Source organism: Papio anubis, chromosome 2, assembly GCF_008728515.1.
Source record: "Papio anubis isolate 15944 chromosome 2, Panubis1.0, whole genome shotgun sequence".
NCBI lineage: Eukaryota > Metazoa > Chordata > Mammalia > Primates > Cercopithecidae > Papio > Papio anubis.
Window position 1 is genome coordinate 668,219 of NC_044977.1, and position 18,567 is coordinate 686,785.

An 18,567-nucleotide genomic window follows, 5' to 3' on the forward strand; every position below is an offset into this window, starting at 1 on the left:
AGAAGAAGAGAAATGTTTCTGCTTATTGGTGAGTGACACTTCAGATTTATGCCCCAAACGAATGTCAGCTCTAAGATATATGTGAATACACATGTCTTTAATGGTATAAACATATTGTTGAAAGGCTACAAGAATCTTCACTCTGCAACTACTTGTAATTATTGTTATTAGATGAAGTGTGTGAAATGTGATGTTTCAGGGAAATCATATCTAAAATTGAATTAATAAGAAGTAGGATTTTGGTCTTATGAAGAAAAAACTATTGTCATGGCTCAACAACTCAGAGTGAGTGTAATAAATCCTACTTTTAAAAGGAGACAAATTGCAAATTACCCTTCCATCCAGGAAACTGGATTTTTTTTTAATGATGATGAGGTTATCATGAATGAACGGTACTTAGGGACATGCCCTTCCATTGTGTTGAGTCATTCTTTTGGATGACAAAGTCCAATGGCCATGAACAAAACCTGGCAGAGTTGAAACCCAAGAAGAGCCAAAATTATAAATAGCTTATATGCTGAATTATGGAATTCCAAATGACAAGATAGAACCTTGAAGTTCAATTTAATTCAACAAACGCATATCAAGGTTTCTATCATGGCCAGGCAGTGTACCAAGATGAGTAAGACATGGTTCTTGTTCTCTAGGAGCATACAGTCTAGCTAGAGAGACACCTAGATAAGCAGAAAGTAAATGTAATACATGCAGTAATAGAAACATACAAAATAAATTGAAATAGCACAGATAATAAAATCCTAATAACAAAATACTTTTCTATTAGGTGGTTTAGAGCAAAGGAGATCTTGTGGTATTATCTTGCCTTGAGTAAATGTGTGATTGCGTCTAAATTTATTTCAACTGAACCTTATTAAAGTAAATTATTTTTATTTTTTTCTACCATAGTTCTTCAGACAAAATGCCTTGCTATTGGGAAGACGTTTTTTCCACCACACCAGTTCACACATATCCAACTCTCCCTCCATCATTTAAATATCTCATACATTATTACAGTTACAATGGATATTTCTGATCCATATTCAGGTAGCATAAATGCTGGCACGCAAGTAATTTTTGTGAAAGTAGCATAAACCTAAAGTGTTTAACTCTTATTTCTCTGCAGTGATAATACTGATGAATACTATTGTGTAGAACGTATGTATGTCCTGTGAATGGGACAGAAGATTATAGGGTTATCAACTCCACGTAACTTGTGCCTTTCACACTCAATAGAAATGGGCCATCCTCTGTCTTTTCCCTTCACCAAAGGTATATTTATCCTGTGGAAGTATGTGCCTGAAAATGCCTTGTATTAGTCCATTTTCATGCTTCTGATGAAGACATACCAGAGACTAGGAAAAAATAAAAATAAAAAATGAGTTTAATTGGACTTACAGTTCCACATGGCTGGGGAGGCCTCAGAATCATGGCAGAAAGTGAAAGGCACTTCTTACATGGCAGTGGCAAGAGAAAAATGAGGAAGAAGCAAAAGCAGAAACCACTGATAAACCCATCAGATCTTGTGAGATTTATTCATTATCACCAGAATAGCACGAGAAACACCGACCCCATGATTCATTTACCTCCCCCTGGTTCCCTCCCCCTGGGTCACTCCTACAACATGTAGAAATTCTGGGAAATACAATTCAAATTGAGATTTCAATGGAGACACAGCCAAACCATACCATATCATTCTGCCCCTGGTCCCTCCAAATCTCATGTCCTCACATTTTAAAACCAATCATGCCTTCCCAACAGTCTCCCAAAGTCTTAACTCATTTCAGCATTAACCTAAAAGTCCACAGTCCAATTGTTCATCTGGGACAAGGCCATTCCCTTCCTCCTATAAGCCTGTAAAATCAAAAGCCAGCTAGTTACTTGTTAGGTGCAATGGGAGCACAGGTATTAGGTAAATACAGCCATTCCAAACGGGAGAAACTAGCCCAAACAAAGGGACTACAAGGACCATGCAAGTCCCAAATCCAGCAGGGCAGTTAAATTTTAAAGCTCCAAAATGAACTCCTTTGACTCTAGGTCATGCTGATGCAAGCGATGGATTCCCATGGTCTTGGGCAGCTCCACCCCTGTGGTTTTGCAGGATACAGCCTCCCTCCCAGCTACTTTTACTGGCTGGCGCTGAGTGTCTGTGGATTTTCCAGACTCACAGTGCAAGCTGTCGGCTGTTGGTGGATCTACCATTCTGGGTTCTGGAGGACAGTGGCCCTCTTCTCACAGCTCCACTAGGCAGTGCCCCAGTAGAGACTCTGTGTGGGGGCTCTGACCCCACATTTCCCTTCTGCACTGCCCTAGCAGAGGTTCTCCATGAGGGCCCCACCAGGTGTTTCCATACATCTTCTGAAATCTAGGCAGAAGTTCCCAAACCTCAATTCTTGCCTTCTGTGCATCTGCAGGCTCAGCACCACGTGGAAGCTGCCAAGGCTTGGGGCGTCCACCCTCTGAAGCCACAACCCAAGCTGTACATTGGCCCCTTTCAGCATGGCTGGAGTGGCTGGAACACAGGGCACCAAGTCCCTAGGCTGCACACTGCACAGGAGCCCTGGGCCCAGCCCATCAATCCACTTTTCCCTCCTGGGCTTCCGGATCTGTGAAGTGAGGGTCTTCAGTGAAGTTCTCTGACATGGCCTGGAGATATTTTCACCATGGTCTCTGGGATTAACATATTGTGTCACCACATGCTACGGGCTCCTGCTACTTATGTAAATTTCTGAAGCCAGCTTGAATTTCTCCCCAGAAAATGGGTTTTTCTTTTCTATCACATAGGCTGCACGTTTTCCAAACTTTTATGCTCCACTTTCCTTATAAAACTGAATGCCTTTAACAGCACCCAAGTCACCTCTTGAATATTTTGCTGCTTAGAAAGTTCTTCTGCCAGATCATCTGTCTCAAGTTCAAAGTTCCACAAATCTCTAAGGCAGGTGCAAAATGCCGCCAGTCTCTTTGCTAAAACATAACAACAGTCACCTTCATCCCCGGTCTCAACAGGTTTCTCATCTCCATCTGAGACCCCCTTATCCTGGACTTTATTGTCCATATCATTATCAGCATTTTAGGTAAAGCCATTCAACACGTCTCAAGGAAGTTTAAAACTTTCACACATTTTCCTGTCTTCTCAGCCCTCCAAACTCTCCCAACCTCTGCCTGTTACCCAGTTCCAAAGTCACTTCCACATTCTTGGGTATCTTTTCGCAATGCTCTACTCTACTGGTACCAATTTACTGTATTAGGCCATTTTCATGCTGCTGTTAAAGACATACCCAAGACTGGGAGAAAAATAAATTTAATTAGACTTACAGTTCCACATGACTGGGGAGGCCTCAGAATCATGGGAGGAGGTAAAAGGCAGTTCTTACACAGTGGCAGCAAGAGAAAATGAGGAAGAAGCAAAAGCAGAAACCCCTGATAAACCCATCAGATCTTGTGAGACTTACTCGCTATCTCAAGAATAGCACAGGAAAGAACAGCCCCCATGATTCAGTTACCTCCCCCTGGTCCCTCTCACAACATGGGGAATTCTGGGAGATACAATTCAAGTTGAGATTTCAGTGGAGACATGGCCAAACAATATCATGCCTATTTTGGTGCTTTTTGTTTGTATGCTTATAAATAGATATTTAATTTCTAGCTTTCAAAGTATTATAAAATTAACACTCATCTCTCTATTTTCAAATTCTATATAGCAGAGTTTTGTTTACTGCTAGAGTTCAGTTAGTTTGTGGCATATCATCTGGACTGAATCTTCCAGGACTTTCCAGTCATAAAAAAAAATCTAAAAAGTCATGGGAAAACAACAACAACAACAAAACTAACAAACAAAACATATTCTAAGGGAAGTGATTGACACACAAGCTTGGCACAGCTGCACTGTCTCTTTGTGAAAGCAGATGGGTGATAGTGGGTAGAGAATGCTTCTTATCAATTGAATTTCTTTCCTCACCAGGTCTTCATGACATCATGGTGGTTATGAGCTTAGGGAATGATGGGTGCCAAAGGATTACATAAAAATGAGACGAAGAGACCTCTTATTTTTCTCTCCCTAAGCTCTGTAAATCATTAGGGAACAAGGCAGTATGTCTTTGATCTCTGTAAGTGAAACAGGAACCGGAATCTCCTGTGTTTCTCACGTATGGGATATATCAAGGGGCCAGAAGTACATCGAAGGCTCCAGTGCACCTTTTTCACTTCAGGCGTCCCCATATTGATAGCTCTGAGGCAATGGGACTTCAACAAAAATGGGACCTTCGCAAGCATCCAAAGTCTTGAGACTAAATTAAGGGTAAGGGAAATTATGTGAGAGAAATGTATGCTTCTCAGAAACGTCTGAAAGACTCTGAAAAAGGCTAGATATCACAATGACTTTGCATATGTATGTGTTAATGGGACCCTACTTTTAACCTCAGATTGATATTGCATGGTGACATAGGAGCTCATTAGCAATCATCATTGTACTAACTTTATATCATAAGTCCTAAATATTTTAATGACGACTTCATAATCTCTACCAAGTTGTGGAGGAAAAATGTCAGCCTGATCAGTAATTTGTCAGCACTGAAGACAAAGACTTGCACACAGTATTTATATCTGGTCTATGTGTGTGCATCAGTGTAAACTTTTAAAATGGCAGGACAATATTGCTAATCGATGAAAAACGGACTAAATTTCTTAGAGCTGCTCCTTATAAATACACATAGGTATATGAATTTGTAGACTGAGATGGTCAACCTGTCATCTTGTATGCCACTTTCATTGATGTTTGACCCACTTATAAAAAAATGAAAATCAGACAATAAGGAGTTACACAATTTTAATAAGAACCAAACACTGCCTGAATTTATCTTCAAGCATCACAACTGAAATTGGAACTTTCCAGATCACTTTAAATTAAACTGATTAATAATACATCATGTTAAAATGAATTTTTCATGGTTTGGGAGCTAATGTTCTCAATTATTTAGCAATGCAAAGTGTCGGAAACCCACACACAACCAGCATGCGGGAGCTGATCCGTGAACCTTCCCTTAAAACAAGATGATAAATGGCCTATTTTTCTATCATACTGAAGCAATATGTTAATTTTTTCCATGCTGAAAACACGTGCTCTCCAGGAAAACAAATCAGGGCATGTTCTTGGTTTTAAAAATAATAATAAAATAAAATAAAAATTATTTAAAACACTTTTAAAAAATCTTGGCCCTGAATGTCTGTAATAGAGGAACATGTAAATTAGCTAACAAATTCCTTTGGCATATTAGTTTTATGTCCTTTGATTCATATTTTCACAGTCTTTTCAATTCCATCTTCCATTTTAAATGGAATATCAAGTTAAATAGGAAGTAGGTTTGGAAGGATTATGTGCTTCTATGCCTTTAACATTAAAACTGTGTTTGTGTGGGGGGAAATAATTTACATTAGAAGACACTAAATATAAAACAGTACATAATTTACATTTTGACCGTTATATTCTTTGTAATTAAAAATCACTTTAAAGGGCTTAAGTAGTTAATGTGATAAATTAGTGAATTTTTTTTCTTGACAATTTTGCCATGCTCACTTTTGCCAATGTTTTGAGAATCAGAGTAACACTAAGACATTTAGCTCTTTAAGCAAGTATTTTAATATACCGATTTATAGGAGAGACGATGACCACCAGACACAAGGTCATATAGCTTTAGACAAAGTGATTTGACAGGCTCTCTAGACTGTCATCTGAAGACGTTGCTAATCTCTCTCATCATCTGCACCATCCACTTTCTTTCTTGCCTCTCTTCGGTTTACTTTGATGGGAATCTCTTCTTTGTGATAATGTAGAGTTCGAGTTGTCAGTTTCCCCAGCGTTTTATGAGCCATAGTATTAAACTTTAAATTATGCAGTCTTTAAAAGATCACCATATTATTGAAAGAAAAGTTTCTCAAAGCCACTGAAGATAGCATTAACGTTATAAGCATGTTATTAAATGACTAGTTGTTGAAGTAGACTCTATCCTGCTGTGCTGGCTCTTCAGTTATCATGGCATCATCAGCACAAATACTGAACACCTTTTAAAGATGTTGTGTCCTTTTACATGGTTATTGTAGGTGGTAAAATCAAACGACTGGAGGAAAAAAGCTCATGTTATCCGGAATGGGTGTAGGCTGACCACACAGCATGTTATAAGATATTAGACCCTGAAGAAAGCACTAAACAGGGAAAGGAACAACCGGTACCAGCCATTGCAAAAATATGCCAAAATGTGAAGACCATCAAAGCTAGGAAGAAACTGCATCAACTAACGAGCAAAATAACCAGTTAATATCATAATGACAGGATCAAGTTCACACATAACAATATTAACCTTAAATGTAAATGGACTAAATGCTCCAATTAAAAGACACAGACTGGCAAACTGGATAAAGAGTCAAGACCCATCAGTTTGCTGTATTCAGGAGACCCATCTCACATGCAGAGACACACATAGGCTCAAAATTAAGGCATGGAGGAAGATCTACCAAGCAAATGGAGAACAAAAAAAAGCAGGGGTTGCAATACTAGTCTCTGATAAAACAGACTTTAAACCATCAAAGATCAAAAGAGACAAAGAAGGCCATTACATAATGGTAAAGGGATCAATTCAACAGGAAGAGCTAACTATCCTAAATATATACGCACCCAATACAGGAGCACCCAGATTCATAAAGCAAGTCCTTAGAGACTTACAAAGAGACTTAGACTCCCATACAATAATAATGGGAGACTTCAACACTCCACTCTCAACATTAGACAGATCAACGAGACAGAAAGTTAACAAGGATATCCAGGAATTGAACTCGACTCTGCACCAAGTGGACCTAATAGACATCTACAGAACCCTCCGCCCCAAATCAACAGAATATACATTCTTCTCAGCACCACATCGCACTTATTCCAAAATCGACCACATAGTTGGAAGTAAAGCACTCCTCAGCAAATGTACAAGAACAGAAATTATAACAAACTGTCTCTCAGACTACAGTGCAATCAAACTAGAACTCAGGACAAAGAAACTCAATCAAAACTGCTCAACTACATGGAAACTGAACAACCTGCTCCTGAATGACTACTGGGTACATAAAGAAATGAAGGCAGAAATAAAGATGTTCTTTGAAACCAATGAGAACAAAGATACAACATCCCAGAATCTCTGGGACACATTTAAAGCAGTGTGTAGAGGGAAATTTACAGCACTAAATGCCCACAAGAGAAAGCAGGAAAGATCTAAAATTGACACTCTAACATCACAATTAAAAGAACTAGAGAAGCAAGAGAAAACACATCCAAAAGCTAGCAGAAGGCAAGAAATAACTAAGATCAGAGCAGAAGTGAAGGAGATAAAGACACAAAAAGCCCTCCAAAAAATCAATGAATCCAGGAGTTGGTTTTTTGAAAAGAGCAACAAAATTGATAGACCGCTAGCAAGACTAATAAAGAAGAAAAGAGGGAAGAATCAAATAGACGCAATAAAAAATGATAAAGGGGATATCACCACCGACCCCACAGAAATACAAGCTACCATCAGAGAATACTATAAACACCTCTACGCAAATAAACTAGAAAATCTAGAAGAAATGGATAATTTCCTGGACACTTACACTCTTCCAAGACTAAACCAGGAAGAAGTTGAATCCCTGAATAGACCAATAGCAGGCTCTGAAATTGAGGCAATAATTAACAGCCTACCAACCAAAAACAGTCCAGGACCAGATGGATTCACAGCTGAATTCTACCAGATGTACAAGGGGGAGCTGGTACCGTTCCTTCTGAAACTATTCCAATCAATAGAAAAAGAGGGAATCCTCCCTAACTTATTTTATGAGGCCAACATCATCCTGATACCAAAGCCTGGCAGAGACACAACAAAAAAAGAGAATTTTAGACCAATATCCCTGATGAACATTGATGCAAAAATCCTCAAGAAAATACTGGCAAACCGAATCCAGCAGCACATCAAAAAGCTTATCCACCATGATCAAGTGGGCTTCATCCCTGGGATGCAAGGCTGGTTCAACATACGCAAATCAATAAACGTAATCCAGCATATAAACAGAACCAAAGACAAAAACCATATGATTATCTCAATAGATGCAGAAAAGGCCTTTGACAAAATTCAACAGCCCTTCATGCTAAAAACTCTCAATAAATTCGGTATTGATGGAGCGTATTTCAAAATAATAAGAGCTATTTATGACAGACCCACAGCCAATATCATACTGAATGGGCAAAAACTGGAAGCATTCCCTTTGAAAACCAGCACAAGACAGGGATGCCGTCTCTCAACACTCCTATTCAACATAGTGTTGGAAGTTCTGGCTAGGGTAATCAGGCAAGAGAAAGAAATAAAGGGTATTCAGTTAGGAAAAGAAGTCAAATTGTCTCTGTTTGCAGATGACATGATTGTATATTTAGAAAATCCCATCATTTCAGTCCAAAATCTCCTTAAGCTGATAAGCAACTTCAGCAAAGTCTGAGGATACAAAATTAATGTGCAAAAATCACAAGCATTCTTATACACCAGTAACAGACAAACAGAGAGCCAAATCATGAATGAACTTCCATTCACAATTGCTTCAAAGAGAATCAAATACCTAGGAATCCAACTTACAAGGGATGTAAAGGACCTCTTCAAGGAGAACTAGAAACCACTGCTCAGTGAAGTACAAGAGGACACAAACAAATGGAAGAACATACCATGCTCATGGATAGGAAGAATCAGTATCATGAAAATGGCCATACTGCCCAAGGTAATTTATAGATTCAATGCCATCCCCATCAAGCTACCAATGCCTTTCTTCACAGAATTGGAAGAAACTGCTTTAAACTTCATATGGAACCAAAAAAGAGCCCGCATTGCCGAGACAATCCTAAGTCAAAAGAACAAAGCTGGAGGCATCACCCTACCTGACTTCAAACTATACTACAAGGCTACAGTAACCAAAACAGCATGGTACTGGTACCAAAACAGAGATATAGACCAGTGGAACAGAACAGAGTCCTCAGAAATAATACCACACATCTACAGCCATCTGATCTTTGACAAACCTGAGAAAAACAAGAAATGGGGAAAGGATTCCCTATTTAATAAATGGTGCTGGGAAAATTGGCTAGCCATAAGTAGAAAGCTGAAACTGGATCCTTTCCTTACTCTTTATACGAAAATTAATTCAAGATGGATTAGAGACTTAAATGTTAGACCTAATACCATAAAAATCCTAAAAGAAAACCTAGGTAATACCATTCAGGACATAGGCATGGGCAAGGACTTCATGTCTAAAACACCAAAAGCAACGGCAACAAAAGCCAAAATTGACAAATGGGATCTAATTAAACTAAAGAGCTTCTGCACAGCAACAGAAACTACCATCAGAGTGAACAGGCAACCTACAGAATGGGAGAAAATTTTTGCAATCTACTCACTTGTCAAAGGGCTAATATCCAGAACCTACAAAGAACTCACACAAATTTACAAGAAAAAAACCCCATCAAAAAGTGGGCAAAGGATCTGAACAGACATTTCTCAAAAGAAGACATGCACACAGCCAACAGACACATGAAAAAATGCTCATCATCACTGGCCATCAGAGAAATGCAAATCAAAACCACAATGAGATACCATCTCATGCTGGTCAGAATGGCAATCATTAAAAAGTCAGGAAACAACAGGTGCTGGAGAGGATGTGGAGAAATAGGAACACTTTTACACTGTTGGTGGGACTGTAAACTAGTTCAACCATTATGGAAAACAGTATGGCGATTCCTCAAGGATCTAGAACTATTAGTACCATATGACCCAGCCATCCCATTACTGGGTATATACCCAAAGGATTATAAATCATGCTGCTATAAAGACACATGCACACATATGTTTATTGTGGCACTATTCACAATAGCAAAGACTTGGAATCAACCCAAATGTCCATCAGTGACAGACTGGATTAAGAAAATGTGGCACATATACACCATGGAATACTATGCAGCCATAAAAAAGGATGGGTTTGTGTCCTTTGTAGGGACATGGATGCAGCTGGAAACCATCATTCTCAGCAAACTATCTCAAGAACAGAAAACCAAACACTGCATGTTCTCACTCATAGGTGGGAAGTGAACAATGAGATCACTTGGACTCAGAAAGGGGAACATCACATACTGGGGCTTATTATGGGGAGGGGGTAGAGGGGAGAGATTGCATTGGGAGTTATACCTGATGTAAATGACGAGTTGATGGGTGCTGACGAGTTGATGGGTGCAGCACACCAACATGGCACAAGTATACATGTGTAACAAACCTGCACGTTATACACCTGTACCCTAGAACTTAAAGTATAATAATAATAATAAAAAGAAAAAGAAAAACAGACACTTCAAAAGACAAAAAAAATTATCATTAATATATGCCATAGAAATAACCTAACTCAGTTTACTCATTTTGCATATAAGACAACTCTGACTTAAAAGAGTTTAGATGTCTTGCCACAGACCATCTTGTGAGCTGGAAAGCCAGGCACAGAACAGGATTCAGTGACTGCTTTCACAGAGTTCATTCTAGGACATCGTGTTATCATTCTTTTACTGCCTAGTGATATGCAGGTACTAAGAACAAAAAAGGACAAGAAAACAAGATAAATGAACGAACAACAAATCAAATATGACCAGGGTTTACTCTGCTAGTTACAGAGTTAAAAGTGGGATGAACATTTTTGATTCCAGTTCATTATGCTTTCTCCTTCAAAAGGAGTTTAGCTAGTTGAAATATTGAGGAAAAAATAAAGTTAGCCTAAATGGCATGGAAAAAAAGGGGGGATTTATTCAAATAATTGGGGAAAAAATAGTGATATTCTGAACTTCCTAAATGGTAAGCTTGTAATACAAATTGAAAAGACAGGGAATAGGCAATAGAATTTCCACATAGAAGACAAAAATCAAAATTCATATTGAACTGTCTCTGCAAAACCAAACTATTACATTCAGAAAGATAACTATGTGAAAAAAAAAATCAAGTTATTTTAAATTTTGTGGTTGATTCTTGTCTAATCACTTTCAAACAAAAAAATAATTTTTTGCAAGGATGTGTTCTCTACCACATACCAAAATGATCTTCCAACTGTTAACTGTTAAAAGTATTAGGTTGGTGCAAAAGTTATTGTGGTTTTTGCCATTGAAAGTAATGGCAAAAACCACAATTACTTTTGCACCAACCTTTAATAAAACGAGAACAAGTCCTGAACAGTCCCTTGAGGAGGTAAAGCTAGTTAAGCTTTGAAAATAACCTTAACTGTGCTTAAATTGCAAACAGGCAAAACTTAACTTGAGCTATTTCTTACAAATGCCTATATTAAAGAAAAAACAAACTTAAGCTCAATCAGAAGCAGCCTACAAATGTATAATTATATAACTAGGGACTTGCCAATGGGATAGACCAAATAAGGCCACTATATAACTGTCACCAAACAAATAGAGAGAGAAAGAGAGAGAGCAAAAGAGAGAGAGAGAGAGAGATGGAGTCTCGCTCTGTCGCCCAGGCTGCAGTGCAGTGGTGCAATCTCGGCTCACTGCAATCTCCACATCCTGGGTTCAAGTGATTCTCCTGCCTCAGCCTCTAGAGTAGCTGGGACTATAGGTGCATGCCACCATATTCAGTTAATTTTTGTATTTTTAGTAGAGACAGGGTTTCACCATGTTGACCAGGATGGTCTCCATCTCTTGACCTCGTGATCCACCTGCCTCGGCCTCCCAAAGTGCTGGGATTACAGGCATGAGCCACTGCGCCCAGTCCAAACAAATATTTTCTTTGCTTTAGTTCGGTGTTGGCCCAATAAAAGTCTCCTCATGGTGTTCCCTTGTTGGAACTCCCTACCTACTTCTGGTTCAGAGCTATTTGCTCAAATAAACGCTTTAAAATTTTATGATGTTTCAACCTGCCTTTTTTAAATTTTTTTTTAACAAAACCAAACTCAGTTCTCTAAAAATGATGAAAATTTTCAAAAAAAAAAAAAAAAAATCGCATGTACTCTTTATAGTCACATTTGGTTGAAAATATACTCAAAGACCTTGTAATCAGTTTTGTCAATTGTTAACTGAGTTAGTTTGCAAGTCATCTTAGTTACCTAGTTTACTGGTGAAAAAAAAATCAGTAAACTAGAATTAATTCCAGTACTTCTTGTGTGCAGTGTAACTAACTGTTCGTGCAGTACAGCCTTCTTTTTGTTTATGGGAATTAAGAATGTCTTACTAAAATATCAATGCAACTACATTTTAATCATGGTTTTACAAACTAATGTATATAAAGGTTAGTGTACCATCCATTTCTTTTTTAAAATTCTCCAACCCCATGTATTTTGTTTTTTAGATTTCACTGACAGCAGGTAAACAGTGGGTTAAGGAATAAATACAGATAAATCACCATAAAATGGGAAAATACATGTCAAAAATTATGTCATCACATGCCACAGTACCAGTTATTTGTGTTACTTCTGGGTTTAATTCAAAGCCGTGAACAATATTCCCATTAAACATGTGTTTTGGGGAAGAAAATGAGAGTCCAGAAAACGTAAAAGGTGAATAGTAACCACAGAATGCTGTGTCTGGACTCACTTTTCAGCGTAGGCATAAGCTGTGTAATTGTACACATATAAATTAGATAACATTTTTATTCAAAGTGATACAAATACCAATGGAATTGGGTTACAAACTTTTTTTTTTTTTTAATTTAACCTGGGCTCCAATGAAAGCAGGTGAAGGTGATTTGTTTTATTACCCGAACTACATTTTTATTCAGGGCAATCAAGATCTTCTAAATGAACTACCTGTATATCTTTTTTTTTCCTCCACAGAGGAAGCTGTAAAAACTAGAACACAGTGTGTTGCAGTGATAAAGAACTTATTTTCTCTGTCTATTGAGGAAAAAGATGTACATTGTCGTGTTTTTTTCATGAAGGTAGGAAACATGATGTTCTTAAGGTCAAATGCATCAAGGCGATTTAGCCTCATATTTTATTAATAGTAATGGGAATCATGTAGCTAAATCCTGGCAAATTGTACTGAATAGCTATTTCCAATGTTATATGATTAGATTCATAATAAGTGTTCATTTGATATTCAACGTGGAGCAACTCATTCGAAGGGGTTTTGTTTTAGTAATAGTGATATGTCAGTAGGTGGAAAGGCCATTCCATTTGGCATTAAAAATACACCATAATCAGTGTTTTAATTAACTTTTCTCTAGGGTTTTACCTGTAATTCTCTGGACTATACACAGTCCCTGTTTTAGCATATTATTCATCATCTCACAGGTAATGTCATCATTGCTTAAGATACTGCTTTTCTGAAGCTCTCATTATTTTATTTGGAGACAATAACTATAAATGATTCTATACTGTATCACCCACTTATTATGTGGCCTTTTGACAAATCCTTGAATATTATCATTACACCATTTTTCATTTTTGTAGAGATGTGGTCTCCCTATGTTTCCCAGACTGATCTTGAACTCCTAGGCTCAAGAAATCCTCTCATCTCAACCTCCCAAAGTGCTGGGATTACAGGCATGAGCCACTGTACCTGGCCTATTACATTGTTAAGAATACAGTCTTTATCAATTTTGCTTGTGTTGGTTATAAAAGGCCTAACTACAGAAGTTAAGCTCTAACCTGACGTGTTTAAGTGATGATGTGTTAAAATTGCAAACATTGATCTACTTCTGTGTAAGATGTTAGTCTAAAACATTGAGAATAAAACCTAAGTTATAAGCAATGTTTTTGATTAAACACACATTTCGGACAAGAATTAGCAGCAAAGATCTCTATGTTCATTAATAAGTAAACTAATACAGATATATGCATACATGCACATAGAATTTTATATAGATCCCTTTTTGTTACTGACATTTTATATCAATATGAAAACATCAGTATTTTATAGTAATCAGCCATAAACACTGTATAGTTCAATCAATTGCATTTTTCACTAAGAAATTCCAACTATTTTTAAATTAAACATTTATATCTAGTGGAATTTTACATTTTCTCTAACAATATTAACAACTGATAGAAGCCATTTTATTTTTCAAAAATCTGAATTGGAAGTATTTTGTGTCTCCACAGAAAATTGTCATTCCAATCCATGTGCTTAAATATATAAAAGCTGTCACTGATGAGAAAGGGTTTTCCACATGTCTAAGAAGTAGTGAACTGACAAGAAATAGTTCGTCCTCACCCCTGGAGATGGTCAAGAAATTCATGCTATATTTAATAACTCTTATCAGCAGGAAATCAATGAGATTTTAGGGAGCATAACTAGTTTCACAATAATGCTAGGTGCAAAACATCTGTTAAATTGTTGAACCTCTTTCAACTGGGGGAATAAATATTCAATTTAATAAAATGCTGTAACAAACAAGTTGAACATCTATTTTTTAACTCTACCCATATTTTGGGATGTATTTATAGCTGGTTGTAACAATACATGAAAATTTCCTGCTGTGGATTCAACAAACAGCAGTATTTGGGTAGATAGCAGCCTCTATTCTGTGGTGAATTTTGTACTCATTCAACTGCAGTTTCTGAAAACACTGGCCAAAAAAAGGTTCAACATGCCTATTGAAATAGTTAATTATTTTTAAAATGAGATGCAAACTTTTTTTTGCCATCAATATTTTTTGATTAGTCATTTCTTCTATTAAGAGTGTGTGTAGGCTGGGCACAGTGGCTCATGCCTGTAATCCCAGGACTTTGGGAGGCCGAGGTGGGAGGATAGCCTGATGTCAGGAGTTCAAGACCAGCCTGACCAACATGGAGAAACCCTGTCTCTACTAAAAATACAAAAATTAGCCGGGCGTGGTGGCGATCGCCTGTAATCCAAGCTACTCAGGAGGCTGAGGCAGGAGAATCACTTGAACTAGGGAGGAGGAGGTTGCAGTGAGCTGAGGTCGTGCCACTGCACTCTAGTCTGGGTGACAAGAGCGAGATTCCATCTCAAAAAAAAAGAAAAAAATAAATAAAAGAGTGTGTGTAATGTAAAGCAGGAAGAGACTAAACCGTTAGAGAACATGGAAGATGTTTAAAATGCTGACGAAATAGTTGTGTGTCATTTACTGGACCTGGAATCAAGATCTTCCTATCACAACTTGATATAAATATGATCTGAATGATTTTTATCTTAAAGTAGCAATGGCTCTCAATGCTAGATGCATCTTAGAATTGCCTAAATTACTGCTTTTTAAAAATACAGATGCCCACGACCCACTGCCGACTTACCTATTCAGGTCTGGTTGGGTGGAGTGTGATGGTCTGACCATGTCTCTTATTTAAAACCTCCACCAGTCATTTTGATGGTCACACCGAGAACCTTACAGTGGATACAATATCCCAGAAGACTGTATGAGCTGTATGAGATGACAAGATCCGAAGGAGATTAGATCAGATATTGACAGAAAGTATGGTTCAGCATGTTCTTCAAAACAAGTGTATTTTCAGATTGGCAATATGGCCGGGCGTGGTGGCTTACACCTGTAATCCCAGCACGTTGGGAGGCTGAGGAAGGCGGATCACCTGAGGTCGGCAGTTCAAGACCAGTCTGACCAGCATGGAGAAACCCCATCTCTACTAAAAATACAAAATTAGCCAGATGTGGTGGGGCATGCCTGTAATCCCAGCTACTCAGGAGGCTGACGCAGGAGAATCGCTTGAACCCAGGAGGCAGAGGTTGCGGTGAGCAGAGATCATGCACTCCAGCCTGGGCAACAAGAGCAAAACTCCGTCTCAAAAAAAAAAAAAAAGATTGTTACTTTGTCCATACAACATTATTCTCAAAATAATAATAATAATAATAATAATGATAATAATAACAACAACAACAGATTGGGACAGACACTGATAGCCCTGCAAGACATTTTTTGCATAGTTTTGTCATGAAAATCACATTATTTACATGTTTCTCTATATAATTACTTTGATCCTTTTATGCTTTCTTTTTGTCTTCTCTTGCTGCCAGTTGTTTATATTCCTATACCTAATTCTTGCTTCCTGACACCCACATATTGAGTGCCCAATAATGTTGAACTGTACTGTAGGTTCTTAGTAACTGCTTTTGCCAAACTGGGCCAATAAGCCGCCCCACCTGGCCCTGTACAGCCAGAGACTGATCGTTCCACTTTGGTGTGATGAAGGCATTTATGTAAATGCCTGTTGACATTATAACCTATTATGTATAGTAATGGGATAGAAATGAAAGAAATACACATTGCACAGCGACCTTTCTATAAGCTTACTTTTCATTTTCTTCACTGGTCCCCACTGCCCACTCTCGTCTCTCCCAAATGTATAATTTTATGATAGCTTCTTATCAAGAGGTTGTATGTCTTGGCTCCAGCCCCTTGTTCAGTAAGGCTCAGATCTGAATCTGGACCTAGATTTGACTTGGTAAGATAACAGAAGGAAAATGTGGATAAATTTAACTATTTCTACATGAACAGGTGGGCCTGTGCCTAATGCAGGTTGCTAGAGTTCTATATTAGGCAGTGAATCAACTGCTCAACAAAGATTAAAAACTACTTGCATGTTTGATCTGTATTAACCTCTCAGGTCACTGGGGCACCATTTAGTAAATTGCATCGTCTCTTCGGAAATGGGATCACGGCTATAAAAGAGTTGTTTCATCGAACTTAGAAAATAAATTTACGTTCATGCATTAGTCTGGGCATCAGAAACATGGCTGAAATTCTTACTAGCAAGGTGATGATGTACTTTATGTAAAAATGACTATTTTTTCTCTTCAAGCACTTTGATACTGCAAAATTCTTTTAAAAATAAAATTGAAGTAAATAAGGTGTAAATAAGTAGAAAACACAAGGTTCACAAAGTTAGTCCACTCATCCATAAAATCTTATTTTGAAGGAGAAATGAGTGGTAAATTAAGGGGTCATGGTAAAGAAAAAGGTGAGACTTCTTTGTGATCCAAAGACACCAAGAGAAGTATCTATTTTACTAAAGATGCATGGGAAAAAGGGGAGAATAAACACAGTGGGATACCTAAAGATGCAGGCGGAGGTAAGAGTCTTGCCCATACGGGAAAGGAGTTTGTCCTTTGAAAGTGGCCATCAGTCCCGCTGAACAGGAGGGAGAGTGAAAGGCATGACGGCAAGTGCAGGTGAGTTTACAGGTTTCACTACAGAGGAAAGCAGTTGCCATCTAGTTTCTTCTCTTTCTCAGTAAAAGCATAAGGTGGTACTAGGCAAGTTAAAACACAGGAAGATGATCCCCCTGGAGAACAGAAGAGAGAGCAGATAAGGAAAACACAGAACTGCTGAGAAGCCTCCATAACTAGCTCAGGTGGAAGACCCTTAAGCTGTAGTGACACGACAAAACCAAACAAACGTTTATGTTTTCCTCCAGGGGCACTCAGGAACCAGGATGTTCTCTGGCAGAGGCAGACAGTTGACATTACCTGAGTAATGGAATAGCAAGACAACATGGAAAGAGAAAACTGAGGCTGTTTACATGAGAGTAGCTGACTAGTGGATAGAAAAGAAGTAGAGGCAAAAGTGTGACAATAGTGAGAACAGATGTAAATGAACCTGATGGATCAGAAAATAGGAAAGCAGGGAGTAACCAAGAGAAATTGGAAGATGGGATATGATCACTAGATGATTAAATGTTTGTATTCAGAATTTTATAACCTGAGAATTTCAGGGTGCTTGCAAGGTATAGTCTTAAGGGGTGGGAGGGAGGAGGTTAAAGCAAATGGAAGATGAAGGTAAAGTCCACCTGATGAGAGGTCAAAGAGTTGAGAACTGGAGTTCATGGCTAGTCATCCATGGAGATTTTGAAATGTCTAAAATGATGGCAAGACTTGAGTTAACAACGATCATTGTGAGCCAGGTATCAATATGTCCAGTTAGCAAAGGGTAAATGGATGTGGGTAAGTAACGAGCCCCATCTGAGTCTGTTGAGCAGTGGAGCCTCCTCAGTCCACTTTGGTATGATGAAGACAACTGGAAAAGGGCACTTTGACTTGAGGTCCATGGGCCTCCGAAGAGTCGATGAATCAAGTTCACATGGTTGTGATCTTGGATGAAAAAAGATTACATTTCTATTTTCACGATCTTTAATATTTAGCACTTCTTTTACTTACAAATATCGGCGATAAGCCACAGTACTTAGCAATATATGTGTCTTTGTCACCAATACAAGTCATGAACATTTTCATATTACCTTAAGAATACGTAAAAATATTATTCAATACTTATCATACATTTAAATTATACAATGATTTGAACAATTGTCATTCATACTTATCAATATTTTTTAAATGTATGTTATTAGACTTGCTAATATTTAAAGGGTTATTAACAATGTTTATACATCATTTCATTATTAGTATGCCTACAATTGTATTTAGCATATTACAAATATTCTGTGAAATAAGCCAGATACAGAAAGACAAATGCTGCATGATCTCACTTATATGTGGTTTCTAAAAAATGGATAAACACACAGAAGCAGAGATTAGAAGGGTTGCTGCCAGGAGCTGGGGGCACGGAGAGATGG

The 18,567-nt window shown here is 38.0% G+C and overlaps 1 protein-coding gene and 1 long non-coding RNA gene across 5 annotated transcripts in view; one reads left to right on the forward strand and one right to left on the reverse strand.

The window, feature by feature from the left end:
• The window catches only part of ROBO2 (roundabout guidance receptor 2), a 1,748,812-nt gene that overhangs the window by 503,387 nt on the left and 1,226,858 nt on the right, over window positions 1-18,567 (forward strand). The window lies entirely within an intron of this gene.
• LOC103880819 overlaps window positions 1-18,567 on the reverse strand; it is a 67,470-nt gene that overhangs the window by 30,832 nt on the left and 18,071 nt on the right. Inside the window, exon 3 of the long non-coding RNA XR_001898580.2 lies at window positions 15,277-15,404. This is a non-coding gene — a long non-coding RNA (uncharacterized LOC103880819). The remainder of the gene's footprint in view (window positions 1-15,276; window positions 15,405-18,567) is intronic.